The sequence below is a fragment of the Arvicola amphibius genome, chromosome 14, assembly GCF_903992535.2.
Source record: "Arvicola amphibius chromosome 14, mArvAmp1.2, whole genome shotgun sequence".
In the NCBI taxonomy this organism is placed as follows: Eukaryota; Metazoa; Chordata; class Mammalia; order Rodentia; family Cricetidae; genus Arvicola; species Arvicola amphibius.
In genome coordinates, this window is record NC_052060.1 from 48,915,838 (window position 1) to 48,928,469 (window position 12,632).

The following is a 12,632-nucleotide window of genomic DNA, read 5'->3' on the forward strand; positions in this document are numbered from 1 at the left end:
AGATTGTGGTAGCATCATACAGCAAGATTCTACAGACCTTTTTAAAGTACATGTGATTTATATGTGAAATAGATTTGTATTATAGGGGAAGTGTTTGAAAAGATTTCACTGCTACCACTTCATTCCATGGAACCTCCATTTCTGTATAACAGGTTTCCTTAAGGACATCTAGACCTTTCCACAGGACTCTTCTTAGCTACTGAGATCTGTCTCCATTGCTCTTTTCACTTATTATCTCACTAAGATGCCTAGATTGGCCTTGAATTTATGCTCCTCCTACCTCTGCTTCTTGAGTAGTTGGGACGACAGGCCTGTATCACCAAGCTTGGCTGTGAGGTTGTGTTTTCTACATGTGCTTATTTTGGCAGAAGGATTGCATGTACAGACATAGAGCTGTTCCCTTTGTGCATGCTATTCTCTGTGCCTCATAAGCACAGTGTTCTCATGGATCCTGAGACATGATGTTCAGTGAGCCTCAGAGAGAACAGGCTCAGGAGGTTCATTTGTAACTGAGAACACTGACTCACTGGCGGTCCTAAGAAGCTATGCTGTCTTTTCAAACAAAACATGCGAAACATGAACTAGAAGCTCTACCATATCTTGTCAAACTTGTCATATTTTTGTGTATTTGCCAGCCACTTATGTTGAAATGTCACAAGAGTAACAAGAAAGCATGACAACACATAATCACTTTCCCTTCAAGTCTTTCCTGAGTCATCAGTAAGTTGAGGAGGAAGTGTAGAAGGTGTTTGTGTCGAGAGGGAAAGGAAGAGTTGAATTAGACCCCATGGTTCTGCGAAGACCAAAATCACGGCTGTTATGAGTCACAGATAGAGGCAGGGAGGGGAGCAGAGAAGAATGTAGAGCTAAGTAAAAATCAATAAAAAATAATATGAAACACAAAGTTTATGGGATTCCACACTTGAGATAAAGCTTTTATTTACAGTTACACTGACGACGAATGGGAAGATTCATATGAATAATTCAAATTTAAAATTTAAATTTAAAAAATTTAAAATTGTTCTCTAATTATCATGGCATTTTATAGCAAAACCAAAACCCATGATGTTTCAGGAGATTTTACAAATGAAATAAGAGTGTGTGCATTTTTCTTCTACTAACATATCCTACTTTTTAAAATACATATTTTTTTTTTTGTGTGCAAGGAGTCCCTCTCCAAATTATGTGGCTCGTGCCAATGTTGCAAGAACCAACGAAACTGGGAAAGTTAGAGGTTTTGCTTGTAAGCATCTTTCTACCTTTCTGTTGACAGACTGAAGCACTCCTCAGTTCCATTCTCCACAAGTCATGTGAGATTTCAGGCTGGTCATTTAGAAACTTTGTTTCCCTAGCCATATTAATTAGCTTGGGGCTCACCTGTTGAACCATAGTTGGTCCATTTGAATCATAACATGTAAGAACAGGAAGGAAGAGGAGCTGGAGAGATGACTTACTGGGTAAAGTGATTGGTGTATAAGCACAAGGACCTGATTTCAGAGCCCAACATCCATATAAGGTGTGGGTCTCCTAGCATACTTCTGCAATCCTAGCTCTAGTGAGTAGAGACAGAAAGCTCCTAGGTGTTCGCCAGCCAGCCACCCTAGACAAAATGGTGAACTCCATGTTTAGCAAGAGACCCTCTTTCAAAAAGTAGGGCTGAGAGGGACAGAAGATGACACTGATATTGACATTTGGCTCCTATACGTGCATACAATGGCAAAGGCACATTATTTTCCTCCTCACCCCATCCCACACACCCTTCACAGAATAGGCAGGAAGTGTTTCTTTACTTTTGGTTGCTGGACTTGAACCTGGGCTGCCAGAGGGTACCTTATGGAACCTGAACAATAGCAATTCAGACTGTGGCAAAGTGAGAGATAGAAACAAACCCTGCTTATATCATTGGAGTCTGTATGACTCTATGATGCCTGAAGTTAGTTGCATATACACCTAGAGTTATTTGTTATGTGATTTATTTATGTCCAAGGTGATTACTCTGATTCCATCTTCTACCTGTAAGAATAACCAGAATCAAAAACATTGATGACAACTTATGCTGGAGAGGTTGTGGGGTAAAGGGAACACTCCTCCATTGCTGGTGGGAGTGCAAACTGGTATAGCCCCTTTGGATATCAGTATGGCAATTTCTCAGAAAATTAGGAAACAACCTGCTTCAAGACCCAGCAATACCACTTTTGGGTATATATCCAAAAGAGGTTCAATTGTGCCACAAGGATATGTGCTCAACTATGTTCATAGCAGTATTGTTTGTCATAACCAGAACCTGGAAACAACCTAAATGCCCATCAACCGAAGAATGGATAAGGAAAATGTAGTATATTTACACAGTGGAGAACTACACAGAAGAAAAAAATTAATGACATCTTGAAATTTGCAGGCAAATGGATGGATCTAGGAAACATCATATTGAGTGAGGTAACCCAGACCCAGAAAGAAAAATATCATATGCACTCACTCATAAGTCTTTTGTGAACATAAAGCAAAGAAAATCAGCTTACAATTCACAATCCCAGAGAACCTAGACAACCACGAGGACACTAAGAGACTTACATAGATCTAATCTACATGGTATGTAGAAAAAGACAAGATCTCTTGAGTAAATTGGAGCATGGAGACCATGGGAGAAGGTTGAAGGGGAGGGGTGAGACAGGGAGAGGAGCAGAGAAAAATGTAGAGCTCAATAAAATAAAAACCAAACCAACAACAACAAAAAACACAAACAACCCCCACCTGCAAAAAAAAAAAAAAAAAAAACGCAAGGTGATTTTAGTTAGATTTTGTCACTTTCAACAAATACACTGCTTTAAAAATATTATTTTTAATTGGGCATAATAATTGCACACATTATTGGGATAGAGTATGACACATCCATACATTTTTAGAGCATGTACTGACCAGCCCTGGGTAACTGGCGAGACCTCATCTCAAATATTTATTGTTTCTCTTTGTGGAGAATAGCGTCTGTGAGATCTTCTCCACTAGCTATTTTGAAGTCTTCACGACATGCACAATATTCTTTTGCTGTTTGTGCAGAAAAGTAGTCACTAAAGTTATCTGCCAAACTGGTCACAGTGAGTATCTCAACTGGGAAAGATGAGTAAGAAGCTTTTTTATCTACACCTATATTGCTTTCCTCTGTTAGAATTTTGTAGAGCCTGTATTTATTGCTTGAAAATCAGCAGAAGCAATAAAGGTGTTTCTATCTTGGGAAAAATATCCAAGATGCTTAATCTTTTTTAGTGTGGTGAAAAATGCATAATACGGAATTTACAATTTTAATGATTTTTAGGTGTAAAGTTCAGTAAGGTTCTGAGTATTCACCATGTTACAAAACAATATGGTGCTTAGGCCTACTATAAAACCTGCCCAGTTGGATGCAGAAGTGGATGCCTTAAAGTCAATGGCTCCTAAAGGGACAGAGTGGGGGCCAGCATTCCCACAGCAGCGCCTCTGTAGAAGGAAGCCAACAGGAAGAGCAACCTCAGAGTTAACACTGGAGCCTTTAACCAGTGGTTTCACTGGTTGATGCCACATAATTATACTGCAGCAAACAGCAAACAGAAGAAGATTAATGAGTTTGGCCTTACGAACCATCTGAAGGTGAAAAATTTAATTCTCAAGTAGGTAATCTTTTGTCTGGGCATTCTAATGCATGTCAGTGAACAGAAGGAGAAAATTTGGGTTCACAGCAGTATCAGAAATGGGGCACCATGAAGACAGAAAGGGGCACAGTCAGTCTAAGCTGAGAGCAGCCTCATGGAAAGTTTTCAAAGAAACATGCGGAACATATTTTCAACAGCCCAGGAGCTGCTGGATGAAATCGCCACACCACTCCCTGGAAAATACAGTGTCAACATTTTCTACACATCCCTATGTTCAAGAGCAGACAGCAGCAGGGCAGGAGTGGCTGGATATAGTACTTTGCCAAGAGTGAGGCCTGCATCATGCTTGACCGGCACAACTGGGCCCCTACATTTTGCTGACTTCTGTGCAAGTTCTCATCCCTCCTGAGCCCTGCATAGTTGCTTTGCTTTTATGTAGTGCATAATGCATCCAAACACCCTTTACTGCTCTTTTTTTTTAAAGGTAGACTCTCACATGTTCAAGGCTCTCATCAAACTTGCTATGTAGCTGAGGGTGAGCTTAAGCGTCTGATCCACCTGTCCCTACCCTCAAAGCGCTAGAATGCAAGGTGTGTGCCAACAGGCTGGGCTTATGGAGTGTCAGCTAAGCTACATCCCCAGCCCTGAAGCCCATTGTTTAGTCAAGGGAAACTTGTTCCCTGTGTTGGCACAATGAAGATTTAAAAGGAGTGTTCAGTTTGACATTGTCTTTTGATGTATCTGGAAGAAAGCAAAAATATTGTCATTCCTTTATGTTCAATAAATCAGCAGGCTTCCTGGGAGTTTGCTTTGATGGCGTATAAGTTGGAAGAGACTGGATGAAGTTGGTGGAACAGAGAGGAGGGAAGCTTGAGGAGGCAGAAACAAAGGAAGCTAGGGGATGGAACCCTGGATAAGAAGCCACTCCAGCGCATAGTCTTCCTAGCATTAACCTGAGTCTTTGCGAGCTGTCAGTGTTTGGAGGGGCAAACGGTGCTTGGTCATCTCCACGTTTACTCTTGTAATTAAAGTAATATAAGAATGAGAGAAAAGATTCAACTTTGATGAGAAAGAGCCCAGGCTGTAAAAAAATCTTGCATATTCTCTCTCACATGTGGATACCAGTTCCCCATTGTCATTCATGTATAGTTATGTGGATGGGAATGTGGGTATAGGTCCTGAGACTAGAAAGGAGACCCTCAGGGAGGGGGTAAAAAAATGGAGCAAGGAATGTACAAAGGCACGGAATGTTCTGTGACATGAAAATGGAGAGAGGTGGAGGTGTACAAGTTGGGTACTGGAAAGTGGGGCAAAGAAAGACGGAAGAGGGTCAGCCAAAGCTAAGTATGTCTGAAGATGCCAGAGAGGAAAGATGTTACTTGGTGCCCTAATTAAAAACTAAAAATGTAAGAAAATTAAGAGGGTTAAAAAAAAGAGCCCAGCAAAAAGTAATTCTCCTTCACACCCTTGCTTTTCTTTTCTGCCCCTAGTGCTCCTTTTCCCCCGGTTGGTACTTTGTGGGCAATCTGGACGGCTTTAGCATCCCCTTATGGTTCTTTTTTGTTTTACCTCGGCTTTTACCCCTGTTAAATGGGGCTTCAACTTCAATTAGGAGTTGACTTCAGCTCTGCATTTTTAGCACTCTTTCCTTAAGCTGGGCCCTTTCCTCCAGCACTGATGGGATGCACCGGGTGGCATATGCCACAGCTTGAAAGCCTTCACTCGCTTTTCACACCTTTCTCTTGATGCAAGCTACCCAGGTGACTCGTACATTCTTTCAGCCACATGTGCTATTTCCAAGTCACTGCAAAATGAAGTTCAAACTGCTAATAAAAAAAAAGCTCGTTTTTAATTACCGGGAGATGGAAGTTGCAAGGTGTCAGCCTGATAGCTCTTGTCAATGAGGATCAGTAAGCTGTGAAGACGTGTGGCCAGCTATGTCTTGTCATTAATATAGACAGCGTGATCAGATGCCATCATAACTGTCATTATTACAGGACCACAAAGCTTTATAGTAACAGAAGAAGCAAATACTTTTGGATGAAAGGTCAGCCCAGAAGAGAAACAGCTCATCAATAAGACAGGGTGCAAGGAGGGATGAGGATGTATAAGGAATTCTCAGGAAAATCGAGTAAGCAAAGACCTCTGTGATAATGTTCACATTTAAATTAAGAAGTGGGCAGAAAAAAATCCTGGTGGATCACTTCACATTGAATTAGAGGTGGAAATAAATAACAATAATGTTGTTCTAATGTCTGTAATTAATACAGGGTAACAACATAAATTGGTTTTCTCCCATATTTATGTATCTGAGTAAATTTTCATAATAGATGCATTATAAATTTAAGCAATGGGTCCCATGTAATCTAAAGCAACTAAGAAAATGAGTTTTCTGCATAAAGCAATAATAATGCGTTTTCCTTTAGAAGGTGTGGGTGTGTTTGTGTTTGTACGGTCTCTCAGAGCACTGCCTACAGCTCATCAAGAAGAGGGCTTTCAAAGTTCTCTTTTCTCTTGTGGGTCCCAGATATTATGGCCAGACTTGAGGGTTGCAGAGTCAGAGTGGGACTAAGACGTAACTCTTAGCAGTGCCATTCACCAGAGCACAGAGAACAGGAATGATGTGTGGAGGAGAGCTTAGGTGTTTCCAGACAGACATGGCTTAATTCTGCCTTTTCTTCTGAAATCAAATCTACGCTGTAGCCACCCTGGGATACGAAGTTGCTTATTATAGTTAATGGGTTGTTCGTCCTCTTTGTCCTTGTACTAATATGGAGTCAGTGCATAAAACAGAACATGCTGCCCATAAAATCCAACCAACCTGGAGTTGGTCCACAAGGTGGACAACACTCACCAGAGCAGATGGGTAGGGTAAGGTTTAACACAGAGCGAGAGGATTAAATAACAGCAAACAAGCAGAGAGAAAGGGATAACTTCATTTTAGATGACCCGCTCTGACCTTTCTTGTACCCAACAACAGATCAGACTGATCCCGGTGCTCTGCCTTTTGGCCACCTCCCCCTGCATTGGCTCAGCACGCAGTGTCTGTTTTGCCAGACCTGTGACTAACTCAGAGGATGGCCTCTCAGGTTTCCGAAGATGTATAAAATGAGTCACAGCCATTCATGAATGAATATACGCACGCGGAAATGACAGTGCTCTGCTAACTTGTGTTTCTATCTGAACAATGAATACATCAGAGTGTCATTTAGAAAGGGATGTGACCAGGTTTCTATAAATGACAGTTGAGACTGTTACAGTGTTTGCTGATGAGGTTTCTATTTATTTTAACATTTAGAAGTTATTTGAAAAATGGGTTGTTGGATTAAAGCCTAAGCAGTTCTGAGCCCAGCTTCCATACAACAGCTTGTGGCAAATAGAGGTGGCAGGGGGGCCTACAAGCCCCAAACCTTCTGAAGTTAAGGTTGGGATGGCCTTGGCACTTAAGTGCAACCTCATGTGTTTTCATCATATTTACTTCCACAGTTGGTGAACTGGGGAACTGAGGCAGCTGTCGTGACTTGCTGGCGTGGGGTTTGACTTTCACCCAGAAGTGTGATGGTTCAAATTTATAACCATGGGGCTGGGAAAATGTGTGAGCATAACCTCTTTGGGGAGCTGGAATGATTGGGAATACAATGCTGTCTGTTCCCCGTCTGGTTTGTGTTGGCATCTGCGCTGTTCCTTTTGCCTTTTTGTTGTTGTTGTTATTGTTTCTTTGACTGCTAACCTTGAGAAGTATGGCTTCATTTAGCATCTTGAAGTCTCAACTCAAATAGCCTGGAGGAATTTGCCAAACAAATGCAACCTCTTTGGTTGGCTCTGCTGCTCCTACCTGTTCAGGTATGCTGGCTATTTCACAGTGTACTTTACATGCTGTGGAGCTGTGCTCTGGGAGGTATTAAGCTATTTCAAATAGCTCTGTAAATAATAGAATTGAAAGGCTGTGTTGCAGAGGTAGCCTGGAATGAAACGTTGGAGTGAAAAGTTAGATCCAGTTTTCCTTGAAGATATAATGGAGCCCTGGGGCATTTAGATTTTAGGTTTTCTCTATTTGTTAATTTTGGAAATAGACTTTTCATAGTTCTCTTTCCCTTTGGTGTTATAGCTTTGGATTTTGCTTCTAAACGTAACACTGGTTAGAAAACTCAGGAGTGTGTGTGTGTGTGTGTGTTACTTTAGAATCTAGACAAAAGTCCTAGAGGCTAAACAGCATTACAGTAGATAGTCATTACAAGCTAGAAATAAGTATGTTACTTGTATAGGATAAACAGTGTTCCTTGCCTAATTAAGCAAGGAACTAGAAAGGGTGCCAAGATTGTCAAACACTTGTAAGACCTGGGTCTTAATGAAGACACAAAGGATGAAAGCAAAAAAAGAAACAATTTTTCTCTCATATATATCTCATATGAGATATCTTAGGACTTTTTTTCTTTGCAAGCAAAGAAATATGTAACTTTTATAACTTTTAGAAGAAAATGAACACACAGATTCCCTGGGGGCACAGTTTTGATTTATTATTCATATCTTTCCTTAAGGCCTCAACTAGTTTATCTTAGCTATGAAGACAGATGTCTCACAAAAAGGCCACCATGACTTGTGGTCTTTGAATGACCATGTAGATGCACAAGGAAGCTGAGTCTTAGGGCTCCTGTGCCCAGATAAAATATGACGACCATGGTCCATCATACAGCAGGAACCACTCATCTTTGGAAGACTGCCTACCAAATGCAGTCACTCATAGACCATCTTCACACTGCTGCCATGGCCAAATACTACCAGTGCAGACAGGGCTTTCCTTTGGGTTCATTTTAACATGAGGTCTATGGGCACTGGAGAGAGAAAAGCCTGTAATGTAGACAGGGAGACATCCCTTACTCTAGTATGGGGTTATCTTAGCCTACTTCGTTTCATTCAAGGTCAATCAAGGGGAGTTTCTGACCTGGATAATGGCGTCAAATCTAGGGGTTATTATTATTATTTTTTTTACGAGCAATGACGCTCCATTAGAAGCATGCTGGGAGATATTTGCCATCAACCGTGACATAGATGCTCCCATTTAGTTGCTATGGTGGACCCAGGGACTCCAGGAACAAGTTCTACTCTCCTTATGAGAACAGAGTTCTACATCTCTGCACGACAGTATCAGGCAGACATTTTGTGGATCCTCACCATGACCTGAGGTGATCTTTAAGTATATTCCCCCTTATCTTTTGACTGTTTAAATGCTACTGTCTAATTTCCCAGATGTCAGTGTTGAAGATTATAAGACTGGCACTGGATATCAGAACTTGGTATTGTGAAAGTAGAAGAATGTATTTTTGATATATTCTAGCTTTCAAGAGCCCAATGTAGGGCTTCCCAGCATCTGACATCCTTAGCTTCTTGTTGAACACTCAGAGAAAAGGCAGTATTTATTAGTTCTTAAGCCAGTGGCTCTAATTTTGCCTCAGGGAAAACGTACACCTACTTTCCCTCAAACTTCTGTGTAATTTGTGCTTTCTAGAGCCACAGTCATAGATCAAGTCCACTGTAAGCTAGAATTTGAAAACATTTAAGATAGTTTCTTGCTTTTCCCCCCCTCCAACAATAAGTAAAACTCATATCAAATACTCATTCTAAGAAAGGTTACAAAGTTGCTACAGTCAACGAATGCTGGGGCAAGTGCAGGAGGTGACGGAGGATGACCCAGCAACCCTTTCTTCTTGATTTTGCTTGCTTGCACTATCGCTATTGGCCACCTTCTTCTAGACGAAGCATCCCATTGGTTGTTTCTTTATTGAACAGCCAGTCCATCAGAGTTCTTTGATGGCAGAGACCGTGGCTTCACCTGTGTATTCCCTGAGCCTGCAATTAGACAAGAACATCTCACAATATACTCTTTGATTTTTTTTTTCTAAAACGAAGACCTCTATACCCAATCATAGTATTATCGAACTGTTTAGACCAGCACTGAGCACTCTGGGGACCACGGTGCCTGACTCAGTACTGGCATTGCCTGGGGCTAACAAGGCCTCTGCACACAGCCTGCTGGAGTTGTCTTAGCAGGCACGCCCCTTCCTGCTCAGCTCTCTTACCCAGGTGTTAGATGAGATGATGAAGATGGAGGGAGACAGGAGATGCATAGACTTCAGGCATCTGTGCTTTCTGTTTTCTACTTAGGGCCTTTTCTAGCACAAACCTCCGCTCCTAGTTAGCCATTGATTTTTCATTTGCAGCTCAAGTTTTTAAAATCCAGTATCTTTGTTTCAAATCATATTTAGTTTTGAGTCATGCTTTTAGTTGTTGAGTCCATATGAAATCTTACTATAGACTTTTTTTTTTTTTTAAAACCAGCTCTGGCCGTTGCTTTTTATTTGTGCCCTTGTTGCTGAATTCTAAACTGTGTGTGTGTGTGTGTGTGTGTGTGTGAGATACTGATAAAGAACACTAATGGTTTAAAGGCGTGGAGCTGCACCACACCCAGACCACCCTACTCGGGGATGGTGTTTATCTCCTCACCAACACTGTTTTGGGGGCATTGTTCAACTTTTCCTACTGTTTAGTTCACATCTTTATATGCATCTTGACTATACAGTTAATGTGAAAATTCTATAAAATTAAGACATATTTTGCTTTAAATTAGATATTTCTCCAGGTGTTATATAACACATAATAAACATGTAAGACATTGATTCTTTTCATTGGTTAACCCAAAGCGTATAATTTGGTCCATACTATAATCTAAAGAGTATTTTAAAAGCAATGCTTGCATTTGGAACTTCACATTTATACTTATCTTAACGTATGTGTGTGCCTGATTCTCTCTATATGTACCATATGTGTATGGTATCCTCAGAGACCTGAAGAAGCTGTTGGATCCCTGGGCCTGGAGTTAGAGGTGGTTACAAGCCACGAGGTGGTTGCTGAGAACTGAATCCAGGTCCTGCAAGGGCAGCAAGTGCTCTGACCCGCTGAGCCACCTCTCCAGAGCTCACATTTGTAGCTCCTGTCACCCGCCTTCATAGCTTTTCCCCGTCCTGTCTCAATGTGATGTATGCTCTGAAACACGAGGCAAAGATGTATTTAAGAGTAACAGGAAGCCCCGATGCAAGCTAATGTATTTTCCCAACAGAAATCTTAGTCATTTCAATGGATACATTCAAAACTTTTAAGAGTCTGATTTATACACACGCAGAGGAACTCTATCAGGTGAGGATGGTACTTAGGAGCTGAATTACAGGATTTGCCTCCCTTTCCTCTCTCGCTTTGGGCAATCTAGTGTGATTACAGTCACCTGCCTTTCATTCTGCTTAGTGTGCTTTAGTTATGCATGGGGAAAGTTAATCAAAAAACAAGATGAAGAACTGTGATGGCTAATGAGGCAACCAAAGTGTTTCTGCTGTTCCTTAGTCTGTCTTTGGGGATGGACTCCGACATGTTACCTTCAAAACAGCGTGCCGATTGTTTTCTGCTGCTAGCAAGGGAGGAAAGAGGATTTTCTTAATTTTAAAACATTTCACATGAGAAAGCGAAAAGAAAATGCTGGCTTTCCTGTTGTCGCGTATCGCTTAGCTGTGGTCGCAGGGAGGCTTTGACACCACAGAAGACCCTCGGTCAATCCTTTCTCGGGTGGGCTGTATCTCTTTACACCTCCTCTCCCTCTCACTGTTCTGGAGGAACACCATATTAAGATGGTGCATTTTTCTAGTTTCTGCACTTTGGAAGTACAGGCAGGAAGAGCAAGGGTTTCAATACATCCTTGGGCACACAGGGGTTCCAGGCCAGCACATACATATGGTACACACACCACAAACATGAGAGAGAGAAGGGACAGGGGAGAGGATGGGGCAGAGTCAGAGGAAGGGGGACGGAGGTTAATTATTGAAGTCTTCTCTTTTTGACCCTTGCCTCAAAGACGAATACCAAGTGCTAGAACCATCTGTGATAGTGAATGTGTGCATTTTCTAAAAGGCTTCGATTTTACCTCAGTTTAGTTCAGGTGCCCCCTGTGAAATACCAGAGCAAACCCTATGTCTTGCAACAACATTTGTATCTTTAATATTAACCAACCCTTGATATATTTCCTTTTTGGGACAGATAGAGAAGGGGTAGGCTGGGACAGGGCTTGATGGGAACTCCTGAGGAACTGGAGGCTTTGCTGCTGTGCTGACGGCCACAGCGGCAGGCTGGGAGCTCGGGCTGCAGTGTGTTATCCGCACAAGTCTGTGGTATTTGTAGCTGTTCCTGTCAGACAAGAGGAGCTTTCTGGATAGTACATGTTGTTTGCTCTTGCAGCCTAAATGACCCCATGTTTAAACTGAGCTGTGCAGAGAGACAGTGTGCTTCTTCCCCTTCACACAGGGCAGTAGAATTAGGAGATGCATGCTGAAGGATGAGTACAGTTTCCAGTGACCATTAGTCTCCAGGAACAGACAACTTCTTAGGATAGTGATAATGGTTAGTAAAACCGGATTGAGGAAAATAATTTAGTTGCTCAGTTTTGGACTTAGATCATGCCGTATCTGGCTCAGTCCTGTGGCAAGGAAGCATCAGTTTACTTTGGAGAGAGATGTCCAGTCAGGGAATGGCGTGGATGTAGCCTTCCTTTACTGATCCTTAGATGTGATAAGAGTTTGTGAATATCTATCACTCCCAGCAGGTGAGTTCCAGAAGTTATTTTTTTCTTTTAAATTTATTTAAACCTACTTTCTGAACAACCCAAATAATAATAACTATGCTAGTCTATTAAATATGCAAACATTTTATCAATAACAACTCTATGATTAAAGATATGCACACACAGATTTTCTGTAACCTAATAAAGTCTGGGTATTTCAAGGCATTAAGCGTGTATTGTTCCTGTTTTAACTTCCTGGATGATATACATTTGCTGCTCCAAGTCTCAGTTAGCTGCTGAGTCCATAACTGAGAAGCTGGTCTTTCCAAAGTCCCAGTTTTGTTAGCTTCAGGGTCATATAGAGTTCTTCGCATAATCAGACATGCCAGGCGTGGGGAGTAGTTAGAAGC